Below are 14830 nucleotides of genomic sequence, written 5' to 3' on the forward strand. Positions count from 1 at the left end.
TGCTCCTGGCTTTGCGTAAATGACAGGTGGGCCCAATAGGTGGGTGGCCCACCTGTCATGCAGCCAAAGGAAGGTGCGGTTAAGGCAAGCGGGCATTGTAGTAATCAAACTTCTTGTTGTACGAGTTGACGCGACACATCAAAGCACTGCACTCGATATATTTCAATAATTTACATTTACCGATGCATTAATTACAATGCATGCATGCATGCATGCCGTGACTCTCCTTTTGATACTTGCATGTGTTGATTTAATGCACCTTGAAGTAGTATGAATATGTGATGGTAAAGCTTTGTAATGCCCTGGCCCTAAAGCGAGAGATGGTTGTGCACGAGGAGGGGGAGATCATGCAGATGGAACATGACCTGACGATGGAGCTCTCTATGGTCTCGATGGACCTCACCTTGCTCCACTACCCCTTGTGCCTCCGCCCCTTGAAGCCTCCGCCCCTTGAAGCCTCTAGTGTATGAGGTTCGAATACACCTCGTCCGTTCGACTGATCGAGCAAGGTGCATGTTTCTTGATTGATGTGCTGTTCGATTGATTTGTGCAGTGTAAGGGAGGGCACTTGGCCTGCATGGACTGTCGCGTCGAGTGCCCCGGGAATCAGTGGCAATGCCAAAAGTGCGAGCGCGGCAGTGGCTTCGACGTGTGGAACACGGCGGTGGATGCCGTCCTCTCCTCAGTGAGGGTGGAGTCCCCACACGAAGGCTGTGGGCTCTACGTCACTTACCACAAGCTCGCCGATCACCAGAGCGTGTGTCCACTCGTGTGCTGCAAATGCCCCGTGCACGTCTGCGGCTACTGATGTCTACTACACAACCTTCTTCTTGTAGACATTGTCGGGCCTCCAAGTGCAGAGGTTTGTAGGATAGTAGCAAATTTCCCTCAAGTGGATGACCTAAGGTTTATCAATCTGTGGGAGGCGTAGGATGAATATGGTCTCTCTCAAGCAACCTTGCAACCAAATAACAAAGAGTATCTTGTGTCCCCAACACACCCAATACAATGGTAAATTGTATAGCTGCACTAGTTCGGCAAAGAGATGGTGATACAAGTGCAATATGGATGGTAGATATAGGTTTTTGTAATATGAAAATATAAAAACAGCAAGGTAACTAATGAAAAAAGTGAGCACAAACGGTATTGCAATGCGTTGAAACAAGGCCTAGGGTTCATACTTTCACTAGCGCAAGTTCTCTCAATAATAATAACATAATTGGATCATATAACTATCCCTCAACATGCAACAAAGAGTCACTCCAAAGTCACTAATAGCGGAGAACAAATTAAGAGATTATGGTAGGGTACGGAACCACCTCAAAGTTATCCTTTCTAATTGATCTATTCAAGAGTCCGTAGTAAAATAACATGAAGCTATTCCTTCCGTTCAATCCATCATTGAGTTCGTACTAGAATAACACCTTAAGACACAAATCAATCAAAACCCTAATGTGACCTAGATACTCCAATGTCACCTCAAGTATCCGTGGGTATGATTATATGATATGCATCACACAATCTCAGATTCATCTATTCAAACCAACACAAAGTACTTCAAAGAGTGCCCCAAAGTTTCTACTGGAGAGTCAAGATGAAAACGTGTGCCAACCCCTATGCATAGGTTCATGGGCGGAACCCGCAAGTTGATCACCAAAACATACATCAAGTGGATCAACATAATACCCCATTGTCACCACGGGTATCCCACGCAAGACATACATCAAGTGTTCTCAAATCCTTAAAGACTCAATCCGATAAGATAGATTCAAAGGGAAAACTCAATCCATTACAAGAGAGTAGAGGGGGAGAAACATCATAAGATCCAACTATAATAGCAAAGCTCGCGATACATCAAGATCGTATCACCTCAAGAACACGAGAGAGAGAGAGAGAGATCAAACACATAGCCACTGGTACATACCCTCAGCCTCGAGGGTGAACTACTCCATCCTCGTCATGGAGAGCACCGGGATGATGAAGATGGCCACCGGTGAGGGTTCCCCCCTCCGTCAGGGTGCCGGAATGGGTCTAGATTGGTTTTCGGTGGCTACGGAGGCTTCTGGCAGCGGAACTCCCGATCTATTCTGCTCCCCAATGGATTTAGGGTATATTGGTATATATATAGGAGGAAGAAATACGTCAGGGGAGCCACGAGGGGCCCACGAGGGTGGAGGGCGCGTCCAGGGGGGTGGGCGCGCCCCCTGCCTCGTGCCTTCCTCGTTCCTTCCCTTACGTACACCCCATGTCTTCTGGATTGCTTCCGTTCCAAAAATAACTCTCCCGAAGGTTTCATTCCGTTTGGACTTTGTTTGATATTACTTTTCTGCGAAACACTAAAACAAGGGAAAAACATAAACTGGCACTGGGCTCTGGGTTAATAGGTTAGTCCCAAAAATCATATAAAATAGCATATAAATGCATATAAAACATCCAAAGTTGATAATATAATAGCATGGAACAATCAAAAATTATAGATACGTTGGAGACGTATCAGCTACGAAGGCCCGCCGCCGGTGCTCTCCCACCATATTAGCACTGTGCATCCCATGCCCGTGCACAGGATCCAGTACGGCAAGGTGCTCCAGCTGCAAGTGCCACTGCCAGAGCCACGACTCTTGCTATTCGCGGAGGAGGACGACCGCGCGTTTGTCTTGGTCGGCGGCGTGCTCGACATCGGCGTGCCTATCGCTGTGTCTGTCGTCTACATTAGAGCGGGGTCATCCCCACTACCGCACTATGTGGCCAAGCTGTGGGCGAACGGCCCGTCGGGGGAGCCTAAAGGCAGGACCGACACCATCAAGGTGGAAATGGAGGTGACAAGCAGCAAGGATCCCGGCGACATCGCCGTGCAGGAGCTGACCTTCTTCAGAGTTCCGCCCAAGCTGCTGGCCGGGGCTAAGATGGTGTCCCTCCACATTCAGATTGACAATCTCACGTCCTAAATGATTCTAAAGTGCTTTCTATTTATCTTAGTAATATGCTAATATTGGGGTTAGCTCAGTCTACTTTAGCTTAAGAGATGGTGGGTTTTGGTGGCGATGCAGCAATTACTTCGACATCAGATCAACAACTAAAGTAATTTCCAACAGTCGAACGGATATTTTGTGTCTGTTGGATATAAAGATTCTTTGGGTAAGAAGTATAATAGCTTATAAGAAGTATAACAACTTATATTCTTGTTTGTTCAGGAAGTGTTGCATACTTGTGCGAGTTGACGCGACACATCAAAGTAGTACTACTACTAGTAGTACTCCCTGCGATCCTAATTTCTCTGCGCATAAGGCTGGTCATAGTGGGAGTAACATACTAGGTACTCCCTCCATTCCCTTATACAAGGCCACTATGAAAAATACATTTTGCATCTATATAAGGCCACTAACAGTAATCGAGGCAAAATTTAATGATGTTTCCTCGTACTAGCAACTTGTTTAATACTTGAATGCATGTAATCATAATGACACTGTGCTACTTCCTTCTCATTCCTTCTTTGCATGCATGCAGGTGTATTTATGATTCCGGTTAACAAGAGGAAAAGTTGGCTTGCAAAGAAGTCATTAATTTTTACCTTGGTACCTGTAATATGAGTTTGTGGCCATGTATAAGGGAATACAGGGAGTAGTAACATAGATGCCACATAAGCAAAAATGATGAGGTGGCAACTAATTAATGAGGAGAGAGGCAAATAGAGTAACATAAATATGTTACCATCACATAGCGCTTTCCAATGCAAAATGAGTCTACAAAGTTATAAATGAAGACATCTATGTTATCACATACTACCTTCATAGTGGATAGTAACATAGACTAGTACTAACATGCTACCTTCATAGTAACATAGACTAGTACTAACATGCATATGTTACTAGTCTACATAGACTAGTAACATATGCATGTTAGTACTAGTCTATGTTACTATCCACTATGACCAGCCTAAGTCGAGGCGTAGATACCAAGGAGGGTCTGGTTGTGTCTATACTTGGACAACTCACCCGATTGCATGCGCATCAGACAGATGAAGCTCGTGTCGTGTTGGTGCCGTGTGCGGCCCGCACATTAACCAAAACATCGTGCCTCCAGCTTAGCCTCCGCATTTTAAACTTCTCAATATCAAGGCCAAGGAGCAACGTGAAACCTATGATAGAGACAATCGGATGGTTGAGAACACTACAATTCGTAACTATAGATGTGTGTGTTTGAGAGAGGACGAGCTCGTGCATGCACCTCTTCTCTTCCTGTATAACATACTAAACTCAGAGTAAGAGTGTATGTGGGTGGCATCGACCTAGGGAGCTAGAGATGGTGCGCGCGAGAAGTCCCGAGAGATAGGTGTAATGCGTCTGAATAAAAAAGACTACTCTATAGCTCGCCATGAGTCTATTCCCATCGAACGCCCCAATAACCGTAAGATATGTATCCGACGGTGCCAGTTATTGCATGTACACAGTAGTAGAAAAAGAACTACCATGGCATATGCTACACCACGTCCGAGAACACGTTCCCACGTTACGCCATCCGGGAATAGTTCGTAACTAGAACCGTCAAAAAAAATTTGAGCTTGCGTCTTGTCACATTCCAAATTACTATTACCATGCTATATTTAATTACAAACATGTTCACACCAATCACAACCTAAACGGTTTCCCACTTAGGAGCGTATTAGTACTCGGTTATAAATACTACTATGCTAAGATGACTGCATATTCCTCCTCAACTCCTCATCCTGAAAAAATAGTCATTCAACATCCTTCCCTTGCGTCTACCATGGCCAGCGTGAGTTCTGGGTTGAGAGATTATCACCAGGGAGAGGCGAGCAGGAAAGCGAAAGCAAGAGAGATGTCCCGCCTCGCCGCAAAAGTAGCCGACATGTCCCGCTGCGTGGAAGTAGCAGCACAGAGGTCTTGCCGCGCCACCGAAGCAGCACGGAGGTCCTGCCGCGCCGTCGATGCAGCAGACTGGTCCGGTCGCGTCGTGGAAGCAGCAGAGATGTCCTGCCATGCCGCGAATGCAGTAGATGAAGGAAATATGCTCTAGAGGAAATAATAAAGTTGTTATTTATATTTCCTTATATCATGATAAATGTTTATTTTTCATGCTAGAATTGTATTAACTGGAAACTTAGTACATGTGTGAATACATAGACAAAAGGAGTGTCACTAGTATGCCTTTACTTGACTAGCTCATTAATCAAAGATGGTTAAGTTTCCTAGCCATGGACAAGAGTTGTCATTTGATGAACGGGATCACATCATTAGAGAATGATGTGATTGACTTGACCCATCTGTTAGCTCAGCACGATGATCGTTTAGTTTGTTGCTATTGCTTTCTTCATAACTTATACATGTTCCTATGACTATGGCATTATGCAATTCCCGAATACCAGAGGAACACTTAGTGTGCTATCAAACGTCACAACATAACTGGGTGACTATAAAGATGCTCTACAGGTGTCTCCGATGGTGTTTATTGAGTTGGCATAGATCAAGATTAGGATTTGTCACTCTGTGTATCAAAGAGGTATCTCTGGGCCCTCTCGGTAATGCACATCACTATAAGCCTTGCAAGCAATGTGACTAATGAGTTAGTTATAGGATATTGCATTACGGTACGAGTAAAGAGACTTGCCGGTAACGAGATTGAAGTAGGTATTGAGATACCGACGATCGAATCTCGGGCAAGTAACATACCGATGACAAAGGGACCACCGTATGTTGTTATGGAGTTTGACCAATAATGATCTTCGTAGAACATGTAGGAACCAATATGAGCATCCAGGTTCCACTATTGGTTATTGACCGAAAGTGAGTCTCGGTCATGTCTACATAGTTCTCGAACCCGTAGGGTCCGCACGCTTAATGTTCGGCGACGATCGGTATTATGAGTTTATGTGTTTTGATGTACTGAAGGTAGTTCCGAGTCCCGAATATGATCACGGACACGACGATGAGTCTCGAAATGGTCGAGACATAAAGATTGATATATTGGACGGATATGTTCGGACACCGGAAGTGTTTCGGAGAAGTTTCGGATAAAACCAAAGTGCCGGAGGGTTATCGGAACCCCCGGGGGAACTAAATGGGCCTCGATGGGCCTTAGTGGAGAGAGAGAGGGGCGGTCAGGGCAGGCCACACGCCCCCTCCCCCTTGAGTCTGAATTGGACTAGGAAGAGGGGGGCGGCGCCCCCTTTTTCCTTTCCACTCTCCCTCTCCTTCCTTCCCCCGTTCTCCCTTTTGGTGGAAACCTACTAGGACTTGGAGTCCTATTAGGATTCCCCGCTTGGGGGCACGCCAAGGAGGGCCGGCCGGCCTCCCTCTCCCTCCTTTATATACGTGGGGAGGGGGCACCCTAGAACACACAAGTTCATAGTTGTCTTAGCCGTGTGCAGTGCCCCCATCCACAGATTTCTCCCTCAGTCATATTGTTCTAGTGCTTAGGCGAAGCCCTGTGTCGGTAACTTCATCATCACCGTCATCACGCCGTCGTGCTGACGAAACTCTCCCTCGACCTCAGCTGGATCTAGAGTTCATGGGACGTCACTGAGTTGAACGTGTGTAGATCACGGAGGTGCCGTACCTTCGGTGCAAGGATCGGTCGGATCGTGAAGACGTACGACTACATCAACCGCGTTGTCATAACGCTTCCGCTTACGGTCTACGAGGGTACATGGACAACACTCTCCCTCTCGTTGCTATGCATCACATATATGGATCTTGCGTGTGCGTAGGATTTTTTTTGAAATTACTCCATTCCCCAACAGTGGCATTCGAGCTAGGTCTATGCGTAGATGTTATATGCACAAGTAGAACACAAAGGAGTTGTGGGCGTGGGTATATACATATTGCTTGCCGTCTCGAGTTGATTCTTGATTCAGCGGTATTGTTGGATGAAGCGGCTCAGACCGACATTACGCGTACCCTTACGCAAGACTGGTTCTACCGACGTGCTTCACACACAGGTGGCTAGTGGGTGTCAGTTTCTCCAACTTTAGGTGAATCGGATTCAATCAACAGGGTTCTTTCTGAAGATCAAAAAGCAATCACTATACCGCGTTGTGGTTTTTGATGCATAGGTAAGAACGGTTCTTGCTCAGCCCGTAGCAGCCACGTAAAACTTGCAACAACAAAGTAGAGTACGTCTAACTTGTTTTTGCAGGGCATGTTGTGATGTGATATGGTCAAGACATGATGCTAAATTTTATTGTATGAGATGATCATGTTTTGTAACAGAGTTATCGACAACTAGCAGGAGCCATATGGTTGTCGCTTTATTGTATGAAATGCAATCGCCATGTAATTGCTTTACTTTATCACTAAGCGGTAGCTATAGTTGTAGAAGCAATAGTTGGCGAGATGACAATGATGCTTCGATGGAGATCAATGTGTCAAGCCGGTGACGATGGTGATCATGATGGTGCTTTGGAGATGGAGATCAAAGGCATAAGATGATGATGGCCATATGATATCACTTATATTGATTGCATGTGATGTTTATCCTTTATGCATCTAATTTGGCTTAGTTCGGTGGTAGCATTATAAGATGATCTCTCACTAAATTTCAAGGTATAAGTGTTCTCCCTGAGTATGCACTGTTGCTATAGTTCGTTGTGCTGAGACACCACATGATGACCGGGTGTGATAAGCTCTACGTTCACATACAACGGGTGTAAGCCAGTTTTACACACGTGGAATACTCGGGTTAAACTTGACGAGCCTAACATATGCAGATATTGCCTTGGAACACTGAGACCGAAAGGTCAAGCGTGAAACATATAGTATATATGATCAACATAGTGATGTTCGCCTTTGAAAACTACTACATCTCACGTGATGATCGGACATGGTTTAGTTGATATGGATCACGTGATCACTTAGATGATTAGAGGGATGTCTATCTAAGTGGGAGTTCTTAAGTAATATGATTAATTAAACTTTAATTTATCATGAAATTAGTACCTGATAGTATTTTGCATGTCTATGTTGTTGTAGATAGATGGCCAGTGCTGTTGTTCCGTTGAATTTTAATGCGTTCCTAGAGAAAGCTAAGTTGAAAGATGATGGTAACAATTACACGGACTGGGTCTGTAACTTGAGGATTATCCTCATTGCTGCATAGAAGAATTACATCCTGGAAGCACCACTAGGTGACAAACCCGTTGCAGGAGCAACACCAGATGTTATGAATGTCTGGCAGAGCAAAGCTGATGACTACTCGATAGTTCAGTGTGCCATGCTTTACGGCTTAGAACCGGGACTTCAACGATGTTTTGAACGTCATGGAGCATATGAGATGTTCTAGGAGTTGAATTTGATATTTCAAGCAAATGCCCGGATTGAGAGATATGAAGTCTCCAATAAGTTCTACAGCTGCAAAATGGAGGAGAATAGTTCTGTCAGTGAACATATACTCAGAATGTCCGGGTACCACAACCACTTGACTCAGGTGGGAGTTAATATTCCTGATGATAGTGTCATTAACAAAGTTCTTCAATCACTGCCACCAAGCTACAAGAGCTTCATGATGAACTATAATATGCGAGGGATGGATAAGACAAGTCTCGAGCTCTTCGCAATGCTAAAGGCTGCGAAGGTAGAAATCAAGAAGGAGCATCAAGTGCTGATGGTCAACAAGACCACCAGTTTCAAGAAAAAGGGTAAAGGGAAGAAGGGGAACTTCAAGAAGAACGGCAAGCAAGTTGTTGCTCAAGTGAAGAAGCCCAAGTCTGGACCTAAGCCCGAGACTGAGTGCTTCTACTGCAAAGGGACTCGTCACTGGAAGCAGAACGACCCCAAGTATTTGGCGGAGAAGAAGGATGTCAAAGTGAAAGGTATGTTTGATATAAATATTATTGATGTGTACCTTACTAATGCTCGCAGTAGAGCCTGGGTATTTGATACTGGTTCTGTTGCTAATATTTGCAACTCGAAACAGGGGCAATAGATTAAGCGAAGATTGTCTAAGGACGAGGTGATGATGCGCGTGGGAAATGGTTCCAAAGTTGATGTGATCGCCGTCGGCACGCTACCTCTACATCTACCTTCGGGATTAGTATTAGACCTGAATAATTGCTATTTGGTGCCAGCGTTAAGCATGAACATTATATCTGGATCTTGTTTGATGCGAGACGGTTATTCATTTAAACCAGAGAATAATGGTTGTTCTATTTATATGAGTAATATCTTTTATGGTCATGCACCCTTGACGAGTGGTCTATTTTTACTAAATCTCGATAGTAGTAATACACATATTCATAGTATTGAAGCCAAAAGATATAAGTTTAATAATGATGGTGCAACTTATTTGTGGCATTGCCGTCTAGGTGATATTGGTGTAAAGCGCATGAAGAAACTCCATGCTGATGGACTTTTGGAATCACTTGATTATGAATCACTTGATGCTTGCGAACCATGCCTCATGGGCAAGATGACTAAGACTCCGTTCTCCAGAACAATGGAACGAGCAACAAACTTATTGGACATAATACATACTGATGTATGGGGTCCGATGAGTGTTGATGCTCATGGCGGGTATCATTATTTTCTGACCTTCACAGATGATTTGAGCAGATATGGGTATATCTACTTGATGAAACATAAGTCTGAAACATTTGAAAAGTTCAAAGAATTTCAGAGTGAAGTGGAAAATCATCATAACAAGAAAATTAAGTTTCTACAATCTGATCGTGGAGAAGAATATTTGAGTTACAAGTTTGGTCTTCATTTGAAACAATGCGGAATAGTTTCGCAACTCACGCCACCTGGAACACCACAACGTAATGGTGTGTCCGAACGTCGTAACCGCACTTTATTAGATATGGTGCAAACTATGACGTCTTTACTGATTTACCGCTATCATTTTGGGGTTATGCTTTAGAGACGGCTGCACTCACATAAAATAGGGCACCATCGAAATCCGTTAAGTCAACACCTTATGAACTGTGGTTTGGCAAGAAACCCAAGTTGTCGTTTCTTAAAGTTTGGGGCTGCGATGCTTATGTGAAAAAGCTTCAACCTGATAAGCTCGAACCCAAATCGGAGAAATGTGTCTTCATAGGATACCCAAAGGAAACTGTTGGGTACACCTTCTATCACAGATCCGAAGACAAGATATTTGTTGCTAAGAATGGATCCTTTCTAGAGAAGGAGTTTCTCGAAAGAAGTGAGTGGGAGGAAAGTAGAACTTGATGAGGTAATTGTACCTACTCCCTTATTGGAAAGTAGTCCATCACAGAAATTAGTTCCAGTGATTCCTACACCAGTGAGTGAGGAAGCTAATGATGATGATCATGAAACTTCTGATCAAGTTACTACCGAACCTCATAGGTCAACCAGAGTAAGATCCGCACCAGAGTGGTACCTATATCCTGTTCTGGAAGTCATGTTACTTGACCATGATGAACCTACGGACTATGAGGAAGTGATGATGAGCCCAAATTCCGCAAAATGGCATGAGGCCATGAAATCTGAGATGGGATCCATGTATGAGAACGAAGTGTGGACTTTGGTTGACTTGCCCAATGATCGGCAAGCCATAGAGAATAAATGGATCTTCAAGAAGAAGACTGACCCTGACGGTAATGTTACTGTCTACAAATCTCGACTTGTTGCAAAAGGTTTTCGACAAGTTCAAGGAGTTGACTACGATGAGACCTTCTCACCCGTAGCGATGCTTAAGTCCATCCGAATCATGTTAGCAATTGCCGTATTTTATGATTATGAAATTTGACAAATGGATGTCAAAAATGCATTCCTTAATGGATATCTTAAAGAAGAGTTGTATATGATGCAACCAAAAGGTTTTGTCGATCCAAAAGGTGCTAACAAAGTGTGCAAGCTCCAATGATCCATTTATGGACTGGTGCAAGCCTCTCAGAGTTGGAATATACGCTTTGATAGTGTGATCAAAAGCATATGGTTTTATACAAACTTTTGGAGAAGCCTGTATTTACAAGAAAGTGAGTGGGAGCTCTGTAGCATTTCTGATATTATATGTGGATGACATATTGCTGATCGGAAATGATACTGAATTTCTGAATAGCATAAAAGGATACTTGAATAAGAATTTTTCAACGAAAGACCTCGGTGAAGCTGCTTATATATTGGTAAAGTTTAATTGGACTTTCAAAAAGCACATACCTTGATAAAGTTTTGAAGAATTTCAAAATGGATCAAGCAAAGAAAGGGTTCTTGCCTGTGTTACAAGGTGTGAAGTTGAGTCAGACTCAATGCCCGACCACTGTAGAAGATAGAGAGAAAATGAAAGTCATTCCCTATGCTTTAGCCATAGGTTCTATCATGTATGCAATGTTGTATACCAGACCTGATGTGTGCCTTGCTATTAGTTTAGCGGGGAGGTACCAAAGTAATCCAGGAGTGGATCACTGGACAGCGGTCAAGAACATCCTAAAATACCTGAAAAGGAATAAGGATATGTTTCTCGTTTATGGAGGTGACAAAGAGCTCGTCGTAAATGGTTACGTCGATGCAAGCTTTGACGCTGATCCGGATGACTCTAAGTCACAAACCGGATACATATTTTTATTGAATGGTGGAGCTGTCAGTATGTGCTGTTCTAAGCAGAGCGTCGTGGCGGGATCTACGTGTGAAGCGGAGTACATAGCTACTTCGGAAGCAACAAATGAAGGAGTCTGGATGAAGGAGTTCATATCCGATCTAGGTGTCATACCTAGTGCACCGGGTCCAATGAAAATCTTTTGTGAGAACACTGGTGCAATTGCCTTGGCAAAGGAATCCAGATTTCACAAGAGAACCAAGCACATCAAAAGGCGCTTCAATTCCATCCGCGATCAAGTCAAGGAGGGAGACCTATAGATTTGCAAGATAGATACTGATCTGAATGTTGCAGACCCATTGACTAAGCGTCTCTCACGAGCAAAACATGATCAGCACCAAGACTCCATGGGTGTTAGAATCATTACTATGTAATCTAGATTATTGACTCTAGTGCAAGTGGGAAACTGAAGGAAATATGCCCTAGAGGCAATAATAATGTTGTTATTTATATTTCCTTATATCATGATAAATGTTTATTTTTCATGCTAGAATTGTATTAACCGGAAACTTAGTACATGTGTGAATACATAGACAAAATGAGGTCACTAGTATGCCTCTACTTGACTAGCTCGTTAATCAAAGATGGTTAAGTTTCCTATCCATGGACAAGAGTTGTCATTTGATGAACGGGATCACATCATTAGAGAATTATGTGATTGACTTGACCCATCCGTTAGCTTAGCATGATGATCGTTTAGTTTGTTGCTATTGCTTTCTTCATAACTTATACATGTTCCTATGACTATGAGATTATGCAACTCCCGAATACCAGAGGAACACTTAGTGTGCTATCAAATGTCAAAACATAAATGGGTGACTATAAACATGCTCTACAGGTGTCTCTGACGGTGATTGTTGAGTTGGCATAGATCAAGATTAGGATTTGTCACTCGGTGTATCAGAGAGGTATCTCTGGGCCCTCTCGGTAATGCACATCACTATAAGCCTTGAAAACAATGTGACTAATGAGTTAGTTACAGGATATTGCATTACGAAACAAGTAAAGAGACTTGCCGATAACGAGATTGAACTAGGTATTGAGATACCGATGATCGAATCTCGGGCAAGTAACATACCGATGACAAAGGGAAGAACGTATGTTGTTATGTGGCTTGACCGATAAAGATCTTTGTAGAATATGTAGGAACCAATATGAGCATCCAGGTTTCGCTATTGGTTATTGACCAGAAGTGAGTCTCGGTCATGTCTACATAGTTCTCGAACCCGTAGGGTCCGCACACTTAACGTTCGGTGACGATCGGTATTATGAGTTTATGTGTTTTGATGTACTGAAGGTAGTTCCGAGTCCCGGATATGATCACGGACATGACGAGGAGTCTCGAAATGGTTGAGACATTAAGATTGGTATATTGGACGGATATGTTCAGACACCGGAAGTGTTCCGGAGAAGTTTCGAATAAAACTGGAGTGCCGGAGGGTTATGACAACCCCCGAGGGAACTAATGGGCCTTAGTGGGGAGAGAGAGGGGCGGCCAGGGCAGGCCGTGCGCCCTCTCCCCCTTGAGTCTGAATTGGACTAGGAAAAGGGGTGGCGCCCCCCCTTTTTCCTTTCCCCTCTCCCTCTCCTTCCTTCCCCCTCTCTCCCTTTTGGTGGAAACCTACTAGGACTTGGAGTCCTAGTAGGATTCCCCTCTTGGGGGTGAGCTAAGGTGGGCCGGCCGGCCTCCCCCTCCCTCCTTTATATACGTGGGTAGGGGGGCACCTTAGAACACACAAGTTGACAGTTGTCTTAGCCGTGTGCGGTGCCCCCCTCCACAGATTTCCACCTCGGTCATACCGTTGTAGTGCTTAGGCGAAGCCCTGCGTCGGTAGCTTCATCACCACCATCATCACGCCATCGTGCTGATGAAACTCTCCCTCGATCTCAACTGGATCTAGAGTTCGTGGGACATCACCGAGCTGAACGTGTGCAGATAGCGGAGGTGTCGTACCTTCGGTGCTAGGATCGGTCGGATCATGAAGACGTACGACTACATCAACCGTGTTGTCATAACGCTTCCGCTTATGGTCTATGATGGTATGTGGACAACACTCTCCCCTCTCGTTGCTATGCATTACATAGATGGATCTTGCGTGTGCGTAGGATTTTTTTTGAAATTACTACCTTCCCCAACAGCAGAGATGTCCCGCCGCGCCGCGGCGGCCTGGGAAAATGTCTCGCGGGCAGGCGATGACTCTTACAGGTGCATGCATGCGATCGTCCATAGCTAGATGGATCAGATCTCCGGCTAGGCGAGGTTGCAGGACGACATGAAAGCCTCATTTGAACAGGCTACCGGCATCATCCGGCAACTAAGGGAGGGCAATGAGAGGCTCCGAGCCGAGCGCGACCTGCTGAGGGTGAAGATCGTCCGAAGTTCAAAGCAGCATGAGGAGACCAGTGCCTTGTTGAAGAGGACCGATGTCATTGTCAAGAAACTTATGGATGAGAATGACATGCTCCGCATCGAGTGCCAAAGGCTAGTGGAGGAATCCGTGGATACTCTCAAGCAGTGTCTTCAGGACACGACAGAGCTCATTGCCGCTCCACGGAGACTAGTTCCTGCGGCTTGCAGCAGCGCATCAAGAAAGTAGAGATCAGCGAGCCAGATCGTTGTCTTCCTTCTTCTTTTGCCCTTGTGTGTTTTGGGCATAGCCGCATGTGGATTTTTAAATTATATTCCTAATTATGTAAGACAATTATTATCCACTGTCATCGTCCTTACATATTCATCAGTCTTGCTATAAGTCGTAGTAGATGCTATATAGGTCCGTCGGATCTTACATCAAGATCCGTGCAAAATTTTCTTTTAAGATTTTCTTTTTTCTCTCTTAAGTCTCAGTCGAGTGAGACATAGCCATGCCATTAAACAGAGGCTCGAGCGCCATTAATGGAGACCTTGGGAGAGATGTGGACCGCAGACGGAGGTCAAAGGGCTCTCCTCCCGATAAGCACGCGCAGGGGTCTGATCGCACGCCTTCCGTACACAAATAGCTACCCTGCACGGCGCCTCCTAGCTAATAAAAAAGGGGACGTGTGGCGGCATGTAAATGGTAAATAGAATGCCCACAGTTTCAATAATACTTGTGTTTCCGATTGTAACGTGACAACACTTGTTCCAAAATGACTTTGTTGATTGTTAATGTGTGCGCCTTCGCGAATCAGACAGCAAAATTACCACAACATGTTTGTGCCATGTCATGACACCAAGCCAAGTTTCATGATTTTCATGCGTGTTTTGGATTTACAGGAATTAAAA

The sequence above is a fragment of the Triticum dicoccoides genome, chromosome 1A (assembly GCF_002162155.2).
Source record: "Triticum dicoccoides isolate Atlit2015 ecotype Zavitan chromosome 1A, WEW_v2.0, whole genome shotgun sequence".
Taxonomy (NCBI): domain Eukaryota; kingdom Viridiplantae; phylum Streptophyta; class Magnoliopsida; order Poales; family Poaceae; genus Triticum; species Triticum dicoccoides.